Below are 20,422 nucleotides of genomic sequence, written 5' to 3' on the forward strand. Positions count from 1 at the left end.
AACATTTAAAGAAAAAATTCTGGGAACAAAAATAAAACTACCCGCTGAAAACTTTCTAAGAACGTTAGAGAATAATGTTATAAGAATGTTATCGCTAAACATTTTAAAAATGTTTTTAAAGAATGTCCTCCAAACTTTTAAAAGAACATTCTAAGAACAAAAATAAAACTAGCCGCTGAAAACTTTCTAAGAACGTTAAAGAATAATGTTAAAAGAATGTTACTACTAAACATTTTAATAATGTTTTTAAAGAATGTTCTCCAAACTTTTAAAAGAACATTCTAAGAACAAAAATAAAACTAGCCGCTGAAAACTTTCTAATAACGTTAGAGAATAATGTTAAAAGAATGTTACTACTAAACATTTTAATAATGTTTTTAAAGAATGTTCTCCAAACTTTTAAAAGAACATTCTGGGAACAAAAATAAAACTAGCCGCTGAAAACATTTATAGAACAATACATGCTAATGTTCTTAGAACATTTTTAGAACAAAAAATTTCTAGCTGGGTATGTACATGCGAAACAGGACTATAAAATAAAGTGTTCTTTTTTAAAGAACTGAATATTCATCAAATTTTATAACTAACAGCTCCAGCATTGAAAGTAGAGCGGTTAGTCAAATGGATGTAAGACATTGCATTGTTCCATCATGTTTTAAAAGGTTTGTGAAAAGTTTAAATGAGCAAACTGGTTCATTACACACACACACACACACACACACACACACACTAAATAAATAAATAAATATAAAAATAAAGCAGTTTTTAAAAGCCGTTTAAAAACTTCACTTCATCAAATGCTTTGAATAGCATTTGGCTGTTTCATCATGAATTAAAGAAATGTACAAGGCTGAAACAGTCCGTATGTGTGCGGGCTGTGCTCACAGGAACCACCAATCGGAGAGGCTTAACATTTGTTCACTGTGTCACTGAACTTTATATTGTTCACGAAGTTTACTAATAAACTTTTCACTTCTCATCACTGCATTTGAGTCCTCCTCATCTCTATACACCAGGCCTACCCGACAGAATCCACTGACCTAATGGACTCAGCAGAGGAGACGGAACTGCGTCGGGCCATTACTCAACAGGGCGTTCTGCTAGGATGACAGCAGGAGGAATTAACGGCTTCTTGTCAGGCCATGACAGAGATGTCACAGCAGCTAGCTGCGATTACTCATCGGCTTGAACAGCTGCAGACCAGCTCTCCCGTGGTTCCTACAACACCTGATCCACCTAACGCTGAGGTGGTAGTGCCTCGCCGATCCGAACCTCGACTCAACCCACCTGCTTCCTACTCTGGTGAGCCTAATTCGTGTCACTCATTTCTCTCACAATGCTCATTGACTTTTTCACTCCAGCCTTCCTGTTTTCTGACGGAGAGGTCCAGGGTTGCGTTTGTGATCATGCACCTGGCTGGGCTTGCGAGAGAGTGGGGAACAGCCATGTGGGACAATGAGAACGAGTGCTGCAGATCTTATGAGGGATTCTCTCAGGAGCTTCGCAAGGTCTTTGATCGGTCAGCGTTGGCGACCGAGGCAGCACGAGCATTGACGATGATGCAGCAGAGGACTCGCTCCGTATCGGAGTATTCAATCGAGTTCCGTACACTCGCGGCATCCTGTGGGTGGAATCCCAAAGCACAGTGGGACCACTTTCTTCATGGCTTAGCGGAACACATCAAGGATGAGATTTATTCCTTGGAACTACATCACTCGACGGGTTGATTGATTTCGCCATTCCGGTCAATAACCGGATCTCCCTCCACGCCCAGACGCTCATGACGTCATCAACAACACACCAGTCACGAGAGGGGCTACTTCACAACACTTGTTATTCTCGGAGGAGGAGCCCATGCAGATCGGGAGAGCCCATCTAACCGTCACGGAGCGCCGTCATCGCATGGCAAATAACTTGTGTCTCTACTGCGGAGAGGCGGGTCACATGGCGGCTGAATGTCCCATAAAGAAACGATGTTCTCCGTTTAAGGGACAGAGGATGGTGAGCGTCACCAACACACAACTGCCATCTGGTGGTTGTTCCATTCCTCCGGCTTTTCTACAGTTGGAGGGGATTAACCATCAAGTGTCTGCACTTATTGATTCTGGAGCGGAGGGTGATTTTATGGACATTAAACTGGCTGAGCGCTTGGGCATTACACGTTCTCTCCTGGCCGAACCGATTTCAGCCAGAACCCTATGTGGTACCCCTCTCACTGAGATTACCCATTCCACTAAGCTAGTCAACCTTACTATTTCGGGCAATCATACCGAGGAGATTCATTTCCTCCTCATACACTCTCCTTCCGCTCCAGTAGTGTTGGGGCACACCTGGCTGGTTAAACATAACCCACACATTGATTGGATTCTTAACTCAGTGTTGGCATGGAGCCCTTTCTGTCTGTCTCATTGTTTAATGTCTGCATAATCTCCTTTAATGTCTGTTTCTACCCTACAGGAGGAACCGGTGAACCTGGCGGATGTACCGGAGGTTTACCATGTCTTAAGAGCGGTGTTCAGTAAGTCCCGAGCTTCATCTCTCCCTCCGCACCGCCCGTACGACTGTGTGATTGAATTATTTCCTGGCACTTCTCCGCCTAAGGGGCGCCTCTACTCGCTCTCTGGTCCTGAGAGGGAGGCCATGGAAAGATACATCAACGATTCTCTGCTAGCCGGTATAATTCGTCCCTCTTCCTCCCCAGCTGGGGCGGGGTTCTTCTTCATGGGGAAGAAGGATGGGTCGCTGCGTCCTTGTATAGATTTTCAAGGGCTGAATGACATCACAGTAAAGAATAGCCACCCTTTGCCGTTGATGTCTTCAGCGTTCGAACTCTTGCAGGGGGCGACCATCTTTAAGAAGTTGGACTTACGCAATGCTTATCACCTGGTTCGGATTAGGGAGGGGGATGAATGGAAGACCGCTTTTAATACCCCCACAGTATTTGGTCATGCCTTTTGGACTCTCAAACTCCCCGGCGGTCTTCCAGGCACTCGTGAATGACATGCTCAGAGACATGGTCGACCGGTTTGTATTTGTGTATCTCGACGACATCCTGATCTTCTCCCAGAACGAGTGCGACCATGTCCAGCACGTCAGGCAAGTGCTACAGCGGCTGCTCGAGAATCGTTTATTTGCCAAGGTGGAGAAGTGTAAGTTTCACGCACGGTCGGTTCCGTTCCTGGGTTTCATTCTGTCGCCTGAAGGCATCTGAATGGATCCGGCTAAGGTAAAGGCGGTTGCTGATTGGCCTACCCCAGAGAATCGCAAGGCGGTCCAGCGTTTTCTGGGGTTCGCCAATTTTTACAGGCTTTCATTCGGGGTTTTAGTCAGGTCACCCTACTGCTGACGAATCTCACCTCCACACGAATTCGATTCTGTTGGTCAACGCAGGCTCAGGAGGCATTCGAAACCTTAACCCTCTGGGGTCTGAGGTGTTTTTGGGGTCCTTGAGATGTTCTGACATGCCCTTACATTTGTGCTTTTTTTCAGTTGCTTATAAACATATTAATGGCAAAGGTGTAATTACACTCTATTTAGCACAAACAGGGCTGCCATAATATGTGAGCAACATGTATGTACATGTTTGTATTTTTGAGAGAATAATGTTTATGCATGGTTATTGAAAAAAATAAAAATGAAAGTTTCTGAAATAAGGCCACACAACACATACTAAATATGTGTCCATAAGACTTCTGAATAATGCATTTTGTCGCCTAGAGTTTTTTCTTCAAAATGATGTGAAAATCATCCTTCCTAATCATTCACATAAAACAATACATTGATTTAAATTTTGTAAGACACTTTTTGTTTGGAAAGGCACTATGCGAGTGGGCGTCAATGATCCAACACCATCATGCATATAGAGTAGTTCACACCTGAGAATACAATGCCCCGCATAATGGGGCTGCATACTTAATGAGCCTTTCATTCAAGTGTGTCACTGAGCCACAAGAAAGAATGCAATGACTATATACAGTGAGAAAAATAAGTATTTGAACACCCTGCTATTTTGCAAGTTCTCCCACTTAGAAATCATGGAGGGGTCTGAAATTGTCATCGTAGGTGCATGTCCACTGTGAGAGACATAATCAAAAAAAAAAAAAAACCCAGAAATCACTATGTATGATTTTTTAACTATTTATTTGTATGATACAGCTGCAAATAAGTATTTGAACACCTGAGAAAATCAATGTTAATATTTGGTACAGTAGCCTTTGTTTGCAATTACAGAAGTCAAACGTTTCCTGTAGTTTTTCACCACGTTTGCACACACTGCAGGAGGGATTTTGGCCCACTCCTCCACATAGATCTTCTCTAGATCAGTCAGGTTTCTGGGCTGTCGCTGAGAAACACGGAGTTTGAGCTCCCTCCAAAGATTCTCTATTGGGTTTAGGTCTGGAGACTGGCTAGGCCACGCCAGAACCTTGATATGCTTCTTACAGAGCCACTCCTTGGTTATCCTGGCTGTGTGCTTCGGGTCATTGTCATGTTGGAAGACCCAGCCTCGACCCATCTTCAATGCTCTAACTGAGGGAAGGAGGTTGTTCCCCAAAATATTGCAATACATGGCCCCGGTCATCCTCTCCTTAATACAGTGCAGTCGCCCTGTCCCATGTGCAGAAAAACACCCCCAAAGCATGATGCTACCACCCCCATGCTTCACAGTAGGGATGGTGTTCTTGGGATGGTACTCATCATTCTTCTTCCTCCAAACACGTTTAGTGGAATTATGACCAAAAAGTTCTATTTTGGTCTCATCTGACCACATGACTTTCTCCCATGACTCCTCTGGATCATCCAAATGGTCATTGGCAAACTTAAGACGGGCCTTGACATGTGCTGGTTTAAGCAGGGGAACCTTCCGTGCCATGCATGATTTCAAACCATGACATCTTAGTGTATTACCAACAGTAACCTTGGAAACGGTGGTCCCAGCTCTTTTCAGGTCATTGACCAGCTCCTCCCGTGTAGTTCTGGGCTGATTTCTCACCTTTCTTAGGATCATTGAGACCCCACGAGGTGAGATCTTGCATGGAGCCCCAGTCCGAGGGAGATTGACAGTCATGTTTAGCTTCTTCCATTTTCGAATGATTCCTCCAACAGTGGACCTTTTTTCACCAAGCTGCTTGGCAATTTCCCCGTAGCCCTTTCCAGCCTTGTGGAGGTGTACAATTTTGTCTCTAGTGTCTTTGGACAGCTCTTTGGTCTTGGCCATGTTAGTAGTTGGATTCTTACTGATTGTATGGGGTGGACAGGTGTCTTTATGCAGCTAACGACCTCAAACAGGTGCATCTAATTTAGGATAATAAAGTGGAGTGGAGGTGGACATTTTAAAGGCAGACTAACAGGTCTTTGAGGGTCAGAATTCTAGCTGATAGACAGGTGTTCAAATACTTATTTGCAGCTGTATCATACAAATAAATAGTTAAAAAATCATATATTGTGATTTCTGGATTTTTTTTTTTTTAGATTATGTCTCTCACAGTGGACATGCACCTACGATGACAATTTCAGACCCCTCCATGATTTCCAAGTGGGAGAACTTGCAAAATAGCAGGGTGTTCAAATACTTATTTTCCTCACTGTATATATATATATATATATATATATATATATATGAAGAGTTCAGATGCAAAAGCCTCTTAAGTGCCATCTGAAATTTTCTTCTAGAATGATCATTTTTATCAAGCTTGTATATTTAAGTTCAGTAATTTAACTTAAATGACAATTCATAGGTAATTTTCATTGCCATTTAAGTGAAATTACTGAACTTAAACATACGAGCTTGATAAAAATTATCATTCTAGAAGAACATTTCAGATGGCACTTAGAGGCTTTTGCATCTGAACTCTTCATATATATATATATATATATATATATATATATATATATATATATATATATATATATATATAATTGGTTCACAGTTGGAAACACAGTTGTTGTTTTTTTCACAAATTGTGCTTGCAAATTGTATAATATCCAAGGTAAACATTTCTAGTAATTGTGCAGTTAATTGTTCTCATACTGTATTTTCCGAAAGTTTTGGAATATATTCTCTACTCAAATGTGTCACTAATAAAACACAATACAAATTATTTAAAGAGAAGGCTTATATTGACCTTTTAAGAGTTTGTTTACATCTATCCTTGTATATATATATATATATATATATATATATATATATATATATATATATATTTGCTATTTTATTAAAAAGGTTATACAATTACAACAACAATAAAATTTTTAACAACAACAATTTTCCAGTGTAATCTTTCTTTGTAAAACCTAAAGTATACATTTTATCATATTAACAAACACTATAACATCTTAGTTGATGACTTTATTTTTAACAAAACATATATATATATATATATATATATATATATATATATATATATATATAACATATATGAACAGAAATTGGCAACATTATAAGCTTATTTGATGTGGCAGTATTTTACAGTAAAAACTTTATAATCTCTCTGATTTTTCTAGTCGATTTTTACTCATCTCAGTATAGCAATAGAGTTCGGTAAAAGCTGTTCATTCATTCACACACAAAAACGCGATTAATTTTGAAACAGTATTTTTGCCAGCTGTAGTAGCTACACAACAGCGCGCATCTGTGCATTCATTCATTCACAAGCAGGAACGTGATTCATATATACAGTCTTTTTGCGTGTACAGACAATATTGCGATTAGAACAAAGCAAATATATAACTGACCTATTCCTCATCTGGATCTGTTGGTCCTCGAAAGGAAACTTCCAGCACTTCTGAGGTAAATTTTCCAGGATTATTATTAAGATAGTATTATTCCTCACAGCATCGTAAAGTACATGAGTCTGAAAGTGAACTCACGGTGTGTGTTATCCAGCTGATGTGGGCGTTTCACAGGTTTGCGTCCTCAGATCATTTGCGTTTGAATAGTGCGCGCTCTCCGTGGGCGGAGTCACATTAAAACATAATGAGCTTAGATGAGAACGACTGACATCTCTCTCTTTTCATACACATTACATAAACTGTGAATATTTGTTTTTTATAAAAATTACTTCATTTAAAAGAAGAGAATTCAAGCTTCATGCCTGTGTGTCTGTATGCCTGTTTGACTGAGTATTCGCTGAGTTACAGTTCATTTTCGGACGCGTTTCAGAATTGACTTCACTGACACAGAGTAGGCAGAACTCGCATCATGTTTATTTTTCTTTATTTTTTCAAAAAGCACAACACTTTGTTTTTATTGTGAGTATACACAAAAATAATACACACTTAACCCTTGTATGGTGTTCGGGTCTGTTGGACCCGTTTTCATTTTTTATCAAAAGAAAAATGATACAATTAATTATTTTTTCAAACTGAGACTCATTGGCCTTGGCTCATTTTCTGTGAGGAATATATATCAGAACACATTTTCAATGAAAACACACTGTACACCCCCCCTACACATTTATATTACACACAGGATGTTCGGGTCCACTGGACCCGGGGCTAATAAAAGTGTGGAAATTGTAGGTCCTGTTTACCTATACTCTGTCCTCCTCCTGTCAGGGCCTGCTGTTAGTCTGTGTATGTTCTTGTATATGGTTTATGAAGACACAAATGTGTATAATGACATGGGTATTACAACGTTAACATGGTTTATGACGACATCTGTGTCCTCATACTAAAACATACTAAATGGTGTTTTTTGAAATTCAAAAAATGCCAAAAGTTTTTTGTGATTGGTAGGTTTAGGGGTAGGGTTAGTGTAGGGGGATAGATTATACAGTTTGTGCATTAGAAAAACCATTATACCTATGGAGAGTGACCGTACACCACATATCCAAGTGTGTGTGTGTTGTGGGTGTGTGTGTGTTTTGTGTGTGTCTGTGTGTGTGTTGTGGGTGTGTGTATGTGTGTGCATGATTGTGTGTGTGTGTGAGTGTGTGTGTGCGTGTGAGAGAGAGATTGTGTGTAAGTGTGAAAGAGTGCAAGATTCCCACACGAGGTTGCAATTCTTAAATGTGATCTAACAAAGGTAAAGAGAAAATATTAACCATATATGCTGTTTATTTTGCTTGTAATTGGGATGAAGTAAACATCTGTTGAGTATTTTAACATAACATTTTTGATTGTGTTGAATTAAAAACCCAAAAATGCAGCGGGTCCACCAGACCCACGAGCACTGGCTGAGTAACAAAAATATGAACACCACACAAGGGTTAACAGGATCGATTGATGTATGAAATTTGTTTGTAAAATCAAAGTCAACAGAGTATTTTTGAATCTCTTTTGAACTGATAAGAAAAAAAGCGAGCTGGTATCGCCGGCGATACCGCCGACCCCAGGGGGTTAAAGAGCCGCTTTGTTTCGGCTCCCATTCTCACCAACCCTGACCCGTCTTGTCAATTCGTTGTGGAGGTGGATGTGTCGGAGGTAGGAGTGGGGACAATTTTGTCTCAGAGGTCCCCTTCGGACGACAGAATACACCCATGCGCTTTTTTTTCTCATCGTCTAACTCCTTCGGAACGGAATTACGACATAGGGAATAAGGAGTTACTGGCTGTTAAGTTGGCGCTGGAGGAGTGGCGTCACTGGTTGGAAGGCGCGGGGGTTCCGTTCATAGTTTGGACCGACCATAAGAACTTAGAGTACATCCATTCCGCTAAGAGACTAAATTCTCGGCAGGCTCGCAGGGCATTATTTTTCGGCCGATTTGATTTTAACATCTCGTATCGCCCCGGTAGTAAGAACGGTAAGCCTGATGCGCTGTCACGGATTTTTGAAGTAGAGGCTGGATCCACTTCTCCAGTAACCATCGTGCCTCCCAACCGGGTGGTCGCGGCGGTTGCTTGGGGGGGTGGAGTCCAGGGTCCGTGAGGCGTTACGCGACATCACGATTCCTGCAGGGTGTCCAGCGAGTCTGTTGTTTGTGCCGGAGCCGGTCCGAACTAGCGTACTTCAGTGGGGTCACTCATCCAGTCTTGCCACCCGGGAGCAACTCGAACATGTTCGTTAATCAAGCAACGGTTCTGGTGGCCTTTGATAGTGCGGGACGCTCGAGAGTTCGTTTCAGCTTGTCCGTTGTGTGCGGTGGGTAAGGGCTCGAATCGACCCTCAGCAGGGCTACTCCGGCCACTGTCTATCCCTTCGAGACCCTGGTCACACATAGCCATGGACTTTGTCACAGGTCTACCCCCGTCTAGTGGCAATACCGTGGTCCTTACTGTGGTGGACAGGTTCTCGAAGGCCGTTCATTTCATTCCCCTCCCCAAATTGCCTTCAGCGAGGGACACAGCGGCCATTGTCTTAGACCACGTTTTTTGCATCCATGGCCTCCCGGTGGACGTGGTCTCTGACAGGGGTCCCCAATTTGTGTCTAGATTTTGGACAGAATTCTGTCGACAGTTGGGGGCGACTGCGAGTTTATCTTCCGGTTACCATCCGCAGACTAACAGTCAGGCTGAGCGAGCAAATCAGGACTTGGAGAGAGTCCTGCGCTGTGTGGCGTCGGCAGAGCCATCGACTTCTAGATTAACCATGGTCGAGTACGCACATAACTCACTCCTGCTCTCGTCTACGGGATTATCGCCCTTCCAGTGCTGTTTAGGCTACCAGCCCCCGTTATTTCCCTCCCAAGAGACCGACGTCATTGTTCCATCCGTGCAGACGTTCAATCAGAGATGCCTTCGTACGTGGAGGATCGCCAGAGAAGCCCTTTCCCAGACTGGTGAAAGGAACAAGGCGTCGGCGGACCGTCACTGTTCTAGGCCCCCACTTTACGTGTGTGGTCAAAGGGTTTGGTTGTCAACCAAGGACATTCCCCTCAAACTTCCCGCACGTAAACTGGGACCCAAATTTATTGGACCGTACATTATAACCAAGGTGCTTAACCCGGTGACTGTTCGGCTCAAATTACCCCCCCATCTTAAGAGAATTCACCCGGTGTTTCACGTTTCCAAGATCAAGCCTGTTTCGCTCCCCACTTCAGCCCCAGACCTCTGCTCTGCCGCCTCCCAGATTCATCGAGGGGTTAGCCGCCTACATGGTGCGACGACTTCTTGATGTGAGACGGAGGGATAGAGGTCATCAATATCTGGTAGACTGGGAGGGTTATGGTCCGGAGGAGAGATGCTGGATTCCGGCTTGTGACGTGCTGGACCGTGCTCTTATTGACCAATTCCATCGGTGTCATGGTGAGTCCTCCGGGGACGCCAGGAGGCGTCCCTGAGGGGAGGGGTTCTGTCACGGGTCAGGGTGTGTCACCGGCCCCTCTCTGTTGTTTGGTTTTGTCCTGCCATTTCTGCAGCTCGTGATGTGGGCAATTAGCACAATCACGAGCTGATCTTCCTCACCTGTCACTCGTTTCCCCTACCCTTTATATTCCCAGCTGTGTCTACCAGTGTTATCAGTGGATTGTTACATGTCACGTGTGCGTTCCTTGTCTGTTTGTGTTCTCTGTTTTGCTTACCAGTGATCTTTGTTCAGGAAGCCTAGATGTGGGGGTCGGTGCATGACTGTTCGCCTGTTGGACCCAGTACTTTTCTATTGCTGGACATTCCTGGGATCTCTCTGTCTGTCGGTGGTCTCCTCTTCTCTACACGTCCGTATGTGTGCGGACTGTGCTCACAGGAATCACCAATCGGAGAGGCCATGTATCATGGCCATACATAATTCCATGTATCCATCCATTCACAAAACAGGAAGTTCCTTAGGTTTGCTTTTGCGGGCGAAGCACTTGGCTCAAGTGCTCAATATTAAGATGTCATTCTCACCCACATGAAAGAGCTGGGGTTGAGGCTGAACCTTCTCCAGCACAGAGAAAGAATAATTACTGGGCGTATTATGGGATTCGACAACAATGCTGGCACTTCTGATTCGATCCTCGCAGTCGTGAAAGAACTGAAGGTGGGCCAGTCACTCACTGTCAAGCAGTTTCAGAATCTGTTGGGTTTGATGACAGCAGCATCAAACGTGATACCTTTTGACCTGCTGTACACAAGACCCTTGCAGTGGTGGCTCAAGACCAATGGTTTCCCAGAGGGGTGACCCGTTTTGCATGATCAAGGTTACGATCAGATCCCTTGGTACCTTGGTTATGTGGAGGAATCCCTGCTTCTTGTCCCAGGGTCCTGTGCTGGGAGCTCCTTGTCATCACAAAATGCTTACGACGGATGCTTCGCTCACAGGCCGGGGGGTGATCCTAGATGGTCGTTCGACTCAAGGTCTGTGGTGGGGTCATCATCTCTCATGGCACATAAACTGCCTCGAAAAATTATGTCTGCTTTTCTGGCAAAGAGTAACTTCTTCTCTGACCTCAGGGGGTCATCATGTTCTTGTCCAGACAGACAATACATACATGGTCGCCTACATAAATCACCAGGGGAGTCTGCGGTCACTCTTACTTTGCAAACTGAATCTGCTTTGCCCAGTCAGGGCACTAGATGCTTATATCCACAGAGCTGCCCTGTGGCGTAAAACTGATCAGCTGTTTGTGTGTTTTGGGTCACACAGAAAAGAGCACCCAGCTTCTAAGCAGAGAATGAGCAAGTGGCTAGTCGAGGCTCTCTCTTTTGCATATGGGTCGGCTGGCCAGCCTTCACCTTTGACTGTCCGGGCCCACTCAACTAGGAGTATAGCGGCTCCTAAAGTCTTACTATCAGGGGCTTTTCTTCAGGATGAATGTGATGCGACGGGCTGGTCCTCTCCGCACACATTCGTCAGGTTCTATGACCTTGATCTGGGCTCCACCCTAGGGTCCCAGGTGCTGTTGTCTTAGTTGTGCTCACTCGATTTCACACAAGACAGGCACTTGTAATTATGGCGGAGTGGGCATGAATGTTCCCATAGCATCATAAACTTCCGACACAGCGCTTGTTCCCTTGAAAGGGAATGTCTCGGTTACGACTGTAACCATGGTTCCCTGAAAAGGGAATTAGACGCTACGTCACCCTGCCATAGTTTTGGTGTGCCTGTGACCAACTTGCTTTAGCCTAACAAACATTGTTTAGTCTGGGTTTGCTTTATAGCTTCCTGGTCATTATAACACCCACCTATGAAGTTCCGTCACGCCATTGGACTGATTTCATACAAGCCTAAAGACGCAATCATGCAGAGACGTTGCCATAGTGCAGTAAACTTCCTGATGCAGTATCTCATTCCTTTTTCAGGAACCATAGTTACAGTCGTAACCAAGACGTTAATGTTACCTATGCCTTGTCAATGTAAAGATTATGTTAAACATGTTAATAAAAAGTACTACAGGCTTTCTGTCACAGTGTCTGGTTTGTGTTCCCTGGGTGTCCACTAGAGGTCCTCTTCCCCACGGTGTCATCCACATTATGAACTGCATTCCCCACAATCCTTGTCTGTACCCATCACTGTATCATTGCACTCAGCTCTGCCCTACAAAGGCAAAAGACCTTAAGTCGCTAGAGTGTGGAACTGAGAAAAATGACTTTAAAGATTTTTAGTTGTCCCGTCAAATTAATTATAGGTAGGACACTGGAAATCTGGCAAATAGATGTTTTAGTAATGGAAAGTATATACATAAAAAAATTTGAGCTCAAACTTGACTTTTGACCACTATTTTAAAGTTACTGTACTCTGCCTTTGTATTGTCAGCAAAAAGTGAGAAGTCATACCAAGGCAAAAGGCAGTAACTTCCACATTCTCAATATTTGGTTGCTGATCACCATTAACAAAATCATTATAGTAACACCTGTATAAAATCTAGTGATCATGGCATTTATTTTGTATGATTTACAATTATTTATAGCCATCTACTTATTGCTATCCTGGGCTTTGGTTGCATTCTGATGGCATTATTAATACATTTGACATGACAAAATACGTCCATAGATATATTAGTCCAGCATTGGCTCGACCGTGTTTAGGGCGGGGCTGAAGGCGCCGGCGAAGTTTTGGCACTCTGCCAGCTAGATGCATGAGTGTTTCAACCTATGGTTTCAACCAGGTCCTGTACCCGAACTGAGTGAGGCGGGGCTTTAATTCTTGGTTGTATTCATCTGATACGGCAATGCGTAACGTTTTTCTGTCAACTCTGCATAATCCTTCGCGATCGTTATCGCACGTTTGTCGACGGCGGGTTCAGACCATACTAAATGTTCTGACCGCAGTTGTGCAGGACAAAGCTCTGAGGACATTAGAAGTTAGAGGGACTGATGGCAGCTGTACAAAGTACACAGGCTACACCGTAATTTTAACATTAAAACAAAGGCAGATAACAGTACAATCTGGTAGGTAGCATTATTTGATAGAACACCGGCACAGTAACTTCATATTGACGCGCGGCTAAACAAAGGCAGAATACCATAACTCAATTTCGAGCGTTCCAAAACAAAGCCAAAGAGCCGTAACTGATGTTACGGTGTTCTTCCTTTGTTTCTCATGGGCTTTTGGAAGTTACTGTTAAGACAATTCATTATTTTCTCGAAAAAACAACGGAATTGATTTAAGATACTTATCCACATGATAAAGGAGGTCTTGAATGTGCCAAAAATATAAATAACTCATTTTCGACCAAAAACGAAGTTATGGTCTTTTGCCTTTGCACGGCAGAGCTGTTCCCCATTATCATTGTTAGTTCTGTGTTATATATACCCTGCCTGTTTAATGTTTGTTACGGAGTCCTTGTTATGTCTCACACCACTTCGGATGTCTGTTCTACCTGGTTCTGTTCTTGCCTGTTTCTTGTTTTGTTTCTTGTGTTGGATTGCCTTTTGGATTTTGACCTTTGCTTGGACTGGATAATGATTTACGGATTACCCTATTAAATACTGCATTTTGGATCTACCCCTGTTTCCTGTGTGTGGATCGCGACAATTTCTTCATGTCTTTATAACTTAGATAAACAGATGTTTACTCTCACGAGCCATCACACATTTGCGAGCTTGCAGATGTAATCTCTTAAGTAAGAACAAGTGGTAACACTTTATTTTACAGTGTCCTTGTTACATATGTTACATGTACTTGCCATAGTAATAACAGTAAATTATGGATAATTACATGTAGCTAACCCTCAACCAAATCCTAACCCTACCCTAATCCTATAGTAAGTACATGTTGTTAATTATTATTACTTAAGCACTTAAATGTATAATTACATTGTAACAATGACACCTTAAAATAAAGTGTAACCGAACAAGTTAAAAACGTGCAGGCTTCCGTACGTTGTTCAACTGCAATGACTTTTAGAATTTCTAATGTTTTGATTCGCTCAAGGTTGCTTCCCAGTACTCAAATTTATTGCTTCCTTGTTTCCTCGCTCCTCCATCACAGTTGTATCCTTCCCTCGCATGGGGGTGGAGCTAAGACATGAGAAAAGGAAGAGAGGAAAGGAAACGAGGATGCACAAATAAGAAATGAGAAGCACCCCACATCTGCATCCGATGCATCTCTGATATCAAAAACACATCCAGGTTCTTTCATGCATCCTCTGTACTTGTGTTCTTGAGTATTAAGCTCCGTCCCAATTCGCTTTGGGACATACTATCACGTCATAAAATTGCGTCTTTAACAGATGATCTGTCGCATTACATGCATCATGTCACCGTAAACTGGCCTTTAAATCATCTTGTCACTGTTAACATCCTCCACTTTTAATTTATTTTGATGGCCAAACGGATCTTTACAAAAGTTGATGTTGCAGATGTTGTTAACATTAAATAAATGTTTTTATCATGTAAAATATTGATTATTAATCACTTAAACCCCTTTATCCAAACCTATCTACTTAACTGTCATGCACGTTTGTAGGTTGTTGTTTTTTTTTACCTCTGAACCGAATCATCCTTCAAAGGGTGAATGTGATTTGACCAAGTAGAATACGCTCATGTTTACTTTTTTGATTGAGTAGCTATATACTTTATTTTTTGTAGTAAATAGGGGAGAGCGGGGCACAACCTAACGTGGGGCTAGTTGTAACATCCTTGTTTTAAATACTTCCACACATGCTAGCATGACGAAACTTAGTGTATTTACTAGTTGCCATATCAATACTATATAGAGAAAAAATTGCGCCAAAATTCAGAAATCTTTGGAAGATATCACTGAACATTTATTTAACCATAGCAACAGTAAATTTCTTATTTCTTATGTTAATTTTTCATCTCTGTTTGTGGCATTTATTTTAAATTAGACAAAAATGATATTATTTTAATCTCCAATATGTTATTTAACAGTTGAGATAGTTCTTTAATGCTTCGCTAACCAGCAGAAGACACTAGCAGGGTTTAAATCCCAGTTGTGCAGTTGGGCATGTTGTAACTGCATTACAATGTGCCTGTATTAGAACTATGCTATTCTATTCTATACTTTTATGAAATATATTGAGAAAACATGAGAAAAAGGTGAATAAAGACAGAGTCAATGTTCAGATATTATTAATTATCATTATGTTTTGAACTATGTAGTATAGCTGTGTTTTCCGGTGTGTTCATCCGGTGTGTTCATTCATTAATTATTAAAAAATGGCATTATTTTATTATGAAAAAGTTAATAATTGTATTTTATTGAGAAAATATTTGAGTTTGCCTTGTATATTTTTTTGATTAGATCAGATAGCATTTTAAGCTGTCATATGGTCATGTTACAATGTGCCCCTCGCATGGTACAATGTGGGCCTATAGGGGTACCTATGGGGCATGTTGTCACATTTCACTTCCATTCTTTTGGGGATTATCAATAAAAAGCATACACTGTATTAATGAAACAAAACTAGGGCTGAGTCTGAAATCACCCCCTATACCCTCAAATGGTGTTATTTGAGGGTACAGCCATTTGTAGTGGTGTCCGAAACCATAGTGGACTTAATTGAGTGTACTCATCCAATCCCACATTGCACCGCAATAACGAGTGTACAACCGATGTACGCTCAACGGCTGTCCGAATTCACTCACTCGTTTTTATTTACACCTTCAAGTGAACAGTATTAGTGGACTAACGTAGGAAATATTAAATGAGGGTTTAGGGTTTTTTTTCGGATTCAGTCTAGGTCACAGGGGAGAACCAAAAACAAAGAAACACAGCCTACACATGTTCCTAATTCTGAGTATCTGAATTTTTGTCTAGGCTAGTCCACTGGTAGTGAAATCTATTGACTATCTATGTTTTCATTGTTATACGGTAGAAATAGTACAGAATCTCCAGATCAAAAGACAGGTGAAGAAGAAGAAGAAACAAATGATAGAAGATTGTTTATGTAAATGTAAAATAAATCGATCTTCAAACATTAAACAGCATATAAATCAAAACTGTAAAATGTTGAACCCATGAAATGGAAACGACTGTGAAGCTTCGGGGGTGTTGATGAACTCGATCTTTACTCCATCTATGTTTTGATCATCATTCTGAATCCCATCTGGACGTAGTCTTTAAAGTCCCACTCCGATCATATTTTGAGCTATTTTTAAACATTCTCAGTGGTCTTTAAATGATGATTATGCCGTTTTTAGCCAAAATCACAAAACCTGTGCCGTTTTCTGGGACTTTGCTTCAGCAGAGCGGCAGTAGCTCATTAGCAATTCGCCTCTGCGTTGTGGGGGGAGCCGGTGGCACGGAGACGACCCTCCCCCTCGTTCACACCGCCGCCGACTTGAGCTTCCGAGAAAACGGAGGAGAAGCTGATCATCGCCGTTGCTGGGTTTCCTATCATTATCGGATTAATTGCAGTTTAACCATCAGAGTGAAAGTTTATCATTTGCATGTGTTTTTAAGTCCTGCCAGTTTAACAGGGCGCGCTTGACAGGGCATATAAGAACGCAGAGATAGCAGAGAGAGAGAGAGAGAGAGAGAGAGCCTCGGCCGCGCGCGCGCACTCACTATTAATAATAATAAATAATAATGTGACCAAAACGGTTATACAAATGCTGTCATTATAAAAGGTTTCTAGTGTCAATGTATTGCTTGTTTATTCTGTTTACTTTTCATGGTGTGACACTTCTCTTCTCCCATGATCGAACATAGAATGCTGCTACGTCAGAGCGGCCAAAGCGTCAACAAGCTTCCTCGTACTTTTTGACAAGCGTCCTTGACAGGGCGGCCAGAGCTTCTTTGCCGCTCAAGTCGGCGGCGGTGTGAACGTACAGTTAGCATTGCAACCAGCTACCGCACATAGGTGTTGATCCGCCATCGTCTTCTCTACTCCTCCTCAGAACCTGAGCCGCGCGGGCGGGGGCGGAGGGGAGTATGAGCTTGTGGCACCGCCCAGTGGAGTTACTACGTCACAACTCCAGTCTATTTTAGCTGGCATTTTAGCGTCTGCTACTGATTCACAGCCATTTGAATGCAGAAATACTCAGAAATACAACTTTGAACTTATTTTTCTCAAGATATGTCCTCTAACATCAGAAAAATGCCACAAGAACATGTTAACACCTAGAAAAACATGATTTTCATCGGAGTGGGTCTTTAACAAAAAGGCAAATTTTTTTTTTTAATGAAACTTACTCGCATTCAAGTGTTGATAAATAAAGGATCCATGAACCTAGAATAAAATGTTTTTAAAATGGAAAGAGTTAAACTACAGTTAAAGGTATATTTTAAGTATTAAAAAAAGAATACCTAAAGGAACATAGTAATATACTTAAAAGTGCAAAAATAATATTGTGAAGTGTGATGTTATGTTCACTTAAAGAAAACATACTCGGTTACCTAATGTAACGTCGGTTCTCTCTAGAAGAGGGAACGAGTATTATGTAAGTTGCTTACGCTACGGGTAAAGTCATCTTTTCTCGAGATATGAAGCCAAAAATGATCCTTAATTTTGTATTTATTGTCAACGCAGTGCAGCAGCTAGCAGACCTAGAGCGAGCTGTCTAGCTGCCCATTGGCTGCCCTGTGGCAACTGCAGCAGCCTACCACTGAGCCCCGCGTGACGTCGCGCCCTCACGCGTCAGAGCCCACCAGAATGGGCGTGGCTTAACGTATATAAGGAAGGGCTCGGGGGCTGCTTCCCTGGTTTTCATCGACTGAAGCGTCATGAGCTTGTGGCGCGAGCACGGCAGGTTACGCAATACTCGTTCCCTCTTCTAGAGAGAACTGAGGTTACATTAGGTAACCGAGTACATTCTCTTACGAGAGGTTCTCTCGTATTGCGTAAGTTGCTTATGCTACGGGAACCCCTTGTCAACCCGTGCGCGCCAAGGGGAGTCATGAGTCCCAGGGGAGGCCCGGGGAACACAAATAAGTGGGAATCAGGCGGCCAGCAACGTGGGCCGGCGCATGTACATAAGCACACCGTAGGGGAATACAGAGCGGCGCTGCTGGTCTACATTAAAGAATATCAACCCTTATAGTGCAGCTCAACCAGGAGAGCTAAAGTCACGTGAGAGTAGCCTGCACACGAACAATCTGGCCAGAACATACACACCGCTTAGACTGACAAAAGTTTAGCCTGCAAGGCGGGAACTTCCAGGTTATAAAACCTAACAAATGTAGAAGGGGAGGCCCAGCCCGCCGCCATACAAATGTCGTGAATAGAAATCCCGCTGGACCAAGCCCACGATGAGGCCATACTTCTAGTGGAATGAGCCCTGATGCCCAGAGGGCACTGCAGGTGTTTAGACGCATAAGCTGCTGCAATAGCGTCCACTATCCATCTGGACAGGCTATGTTTTGAGGCGACGAGACCCTTGGTGCACCCACCAAACAAAACAAAGAGCTGCTCCGAGCGCCTGAAGGCGGCGGAGCGCGTAATGTAAACTCTCAGCGCCCTGACAGGGCAGAGGAGGTTATTATTGCCCTCGCTACCGGATGCTGGCAGAGCCGATAGAGAGATGACCTGCGCTCTGAAGGGAGTGCCAATCACCTTGGGGACATAACCATGTCTCGGTTTGAGGATGACTTTTAGAGTCATTTGAGAGTCATTTGGTCCAAACTCGAGACACGCGGCGCTAACAGACAGCACGTGTAGATCCCCCACACGTATAACTGATGACAGGGCTATCAGAAAAACGGTTTTGAGCGAAAGGTATTTTGGATCCACGGAATCTAATGGTTCAAAGGGTTGTGTTTTCAGGGCCTCTAGGACCAAAGAAAGATCCCAAATAGGAACTGACGGGGGCCGCGGGGGATTCATCCTCCTGGCTCCTCTAAGGAAGCGGATGTTGAGCTCGTTCCTTCCTATTGACTGGTCGCGCGTCGACTCTGCGAACGCTGCAATAGCTGCAACATAAACTTTGAGCGTGGAGGGGGACCTGCCCTCGTCCAACAGCTCTTGAAGGAAGCAAAGCACCCACGAGACCCCACAAGTTCGTGGGTCTAGATTTTTGTCGGCGCACCATGAGGAGAACACAGACCATTTAGAAGTGTATAGCCTTCTCGTAGAAGGAGTTCTAGACTGCATGATCGTGTTCACAACCCCTTCTGGCAAGGCAACGGGTATCCGTTGATTATCCATGCATGCAGAGACCAGCGCTCTGGATGGGGATGCCAAATCGAGCCGCCAGCTTGAGAGAGAAGATCTCTCCTCACCGGAATCGGCCATGGTGCCATGTGTGACAGCCACATCAGCTCTGGGAACCAGGTTTGGTTCTCCCATCATGGGGCTATGAGGAGCACCGAGTGGCACGCCTCCATGATTCTCTTGATTACCTGTGGTAACAGCGAGATCGAAGGGAAAGCATACAGTGGGCCAGGTTTGGGCCAGCGCGTCCTTGTTCTTTGAAAAGAACCTTGGGCAATGAGCGTTGTCTTTTGACGCGAAAAGGTCGACTTCCGCTTTGGCCCAGGCGCCATAGTAACCGGACTGTCTGAGGATGCAGGGACCATTCTCCCGGGGGAATGTTGTCCCTGGACAGTCTGTCTGGGCCGACGTTCAGGTAGCCCGGCACTCAGGGAGCGTAGCGACACCACCCTGGCGGTTCACATAGGACACCACAGACATGTTGTCCGTACGGACTAGAACGTGGTGGATGTATGGAGAATGAACCGCTATAGAATGTATGGGAGGAACCGCTTCAGCGCGTTCTCGACCGCTATCATCTCCAGACAGTTTATATGAAGGCGTTTCTCTCGGTCTGACCACAGGCCAAAGACAGGTCTGCCCTCGAAAAGAGCGCCCCAACCTGAGTTGGAGGCGTCCGTCGAGATGACCTTTCGGTACGAGACAGCTCCCATCGCCACTCCTCGCTGGTACCAATCGGCCGCTAACCAGGGCTCCAGGGCTGAAACACAGCTCTGGGTCACTCTGATTCGCACGCCGCCGGAAGCCCAAGCCCGGTGAGGCACTCGAGCGTTCAGCCAGCGTTGCAGCGGGCGCATACGCACTAAGCCCAGCTGAAGCACTGCTGCAGCTGACACCATACAGCCCAGCATTCTCTGAAATGTTTTCAGAGGAGCGATGCTGCCCTTCTGGAAAGACGCGGCCAGGTGTCGAACAAGCGGGCCTTCATAGCCACAGAGTCCAGCTCTATTC

At 43.6% G+C, this 20,422-nt stretch overlaps 1 protein-coding gene across 1 annotated transcript in view; it reads right to left on the reverse strand.

The window, feature by feature from the left end:
• Positions 1-20,422, reverse strand: part of nalf1a (NALCN channel auxiliary factor 1a) — a gene marked incomplete at both ends in the record, with an annotated part of 253,860 nt that overhangs the window by 20,665 nt on the left and 212,773 nt on the right. The window lies entirely within an intron of this gene.

Source organism: Abramis brama (genome assembly GCF_963993115.1).
Source record: "Abramis brama genome assembly, chromosome: 2".
In the NCBI taxonomy this organism is placed as follows: domain Eukaryota; kingdom Metazoa; phylum Chordata; class Actinopteri; order Cypriniformes; family Leuciscidae; genus Abramis; species Abramis brama.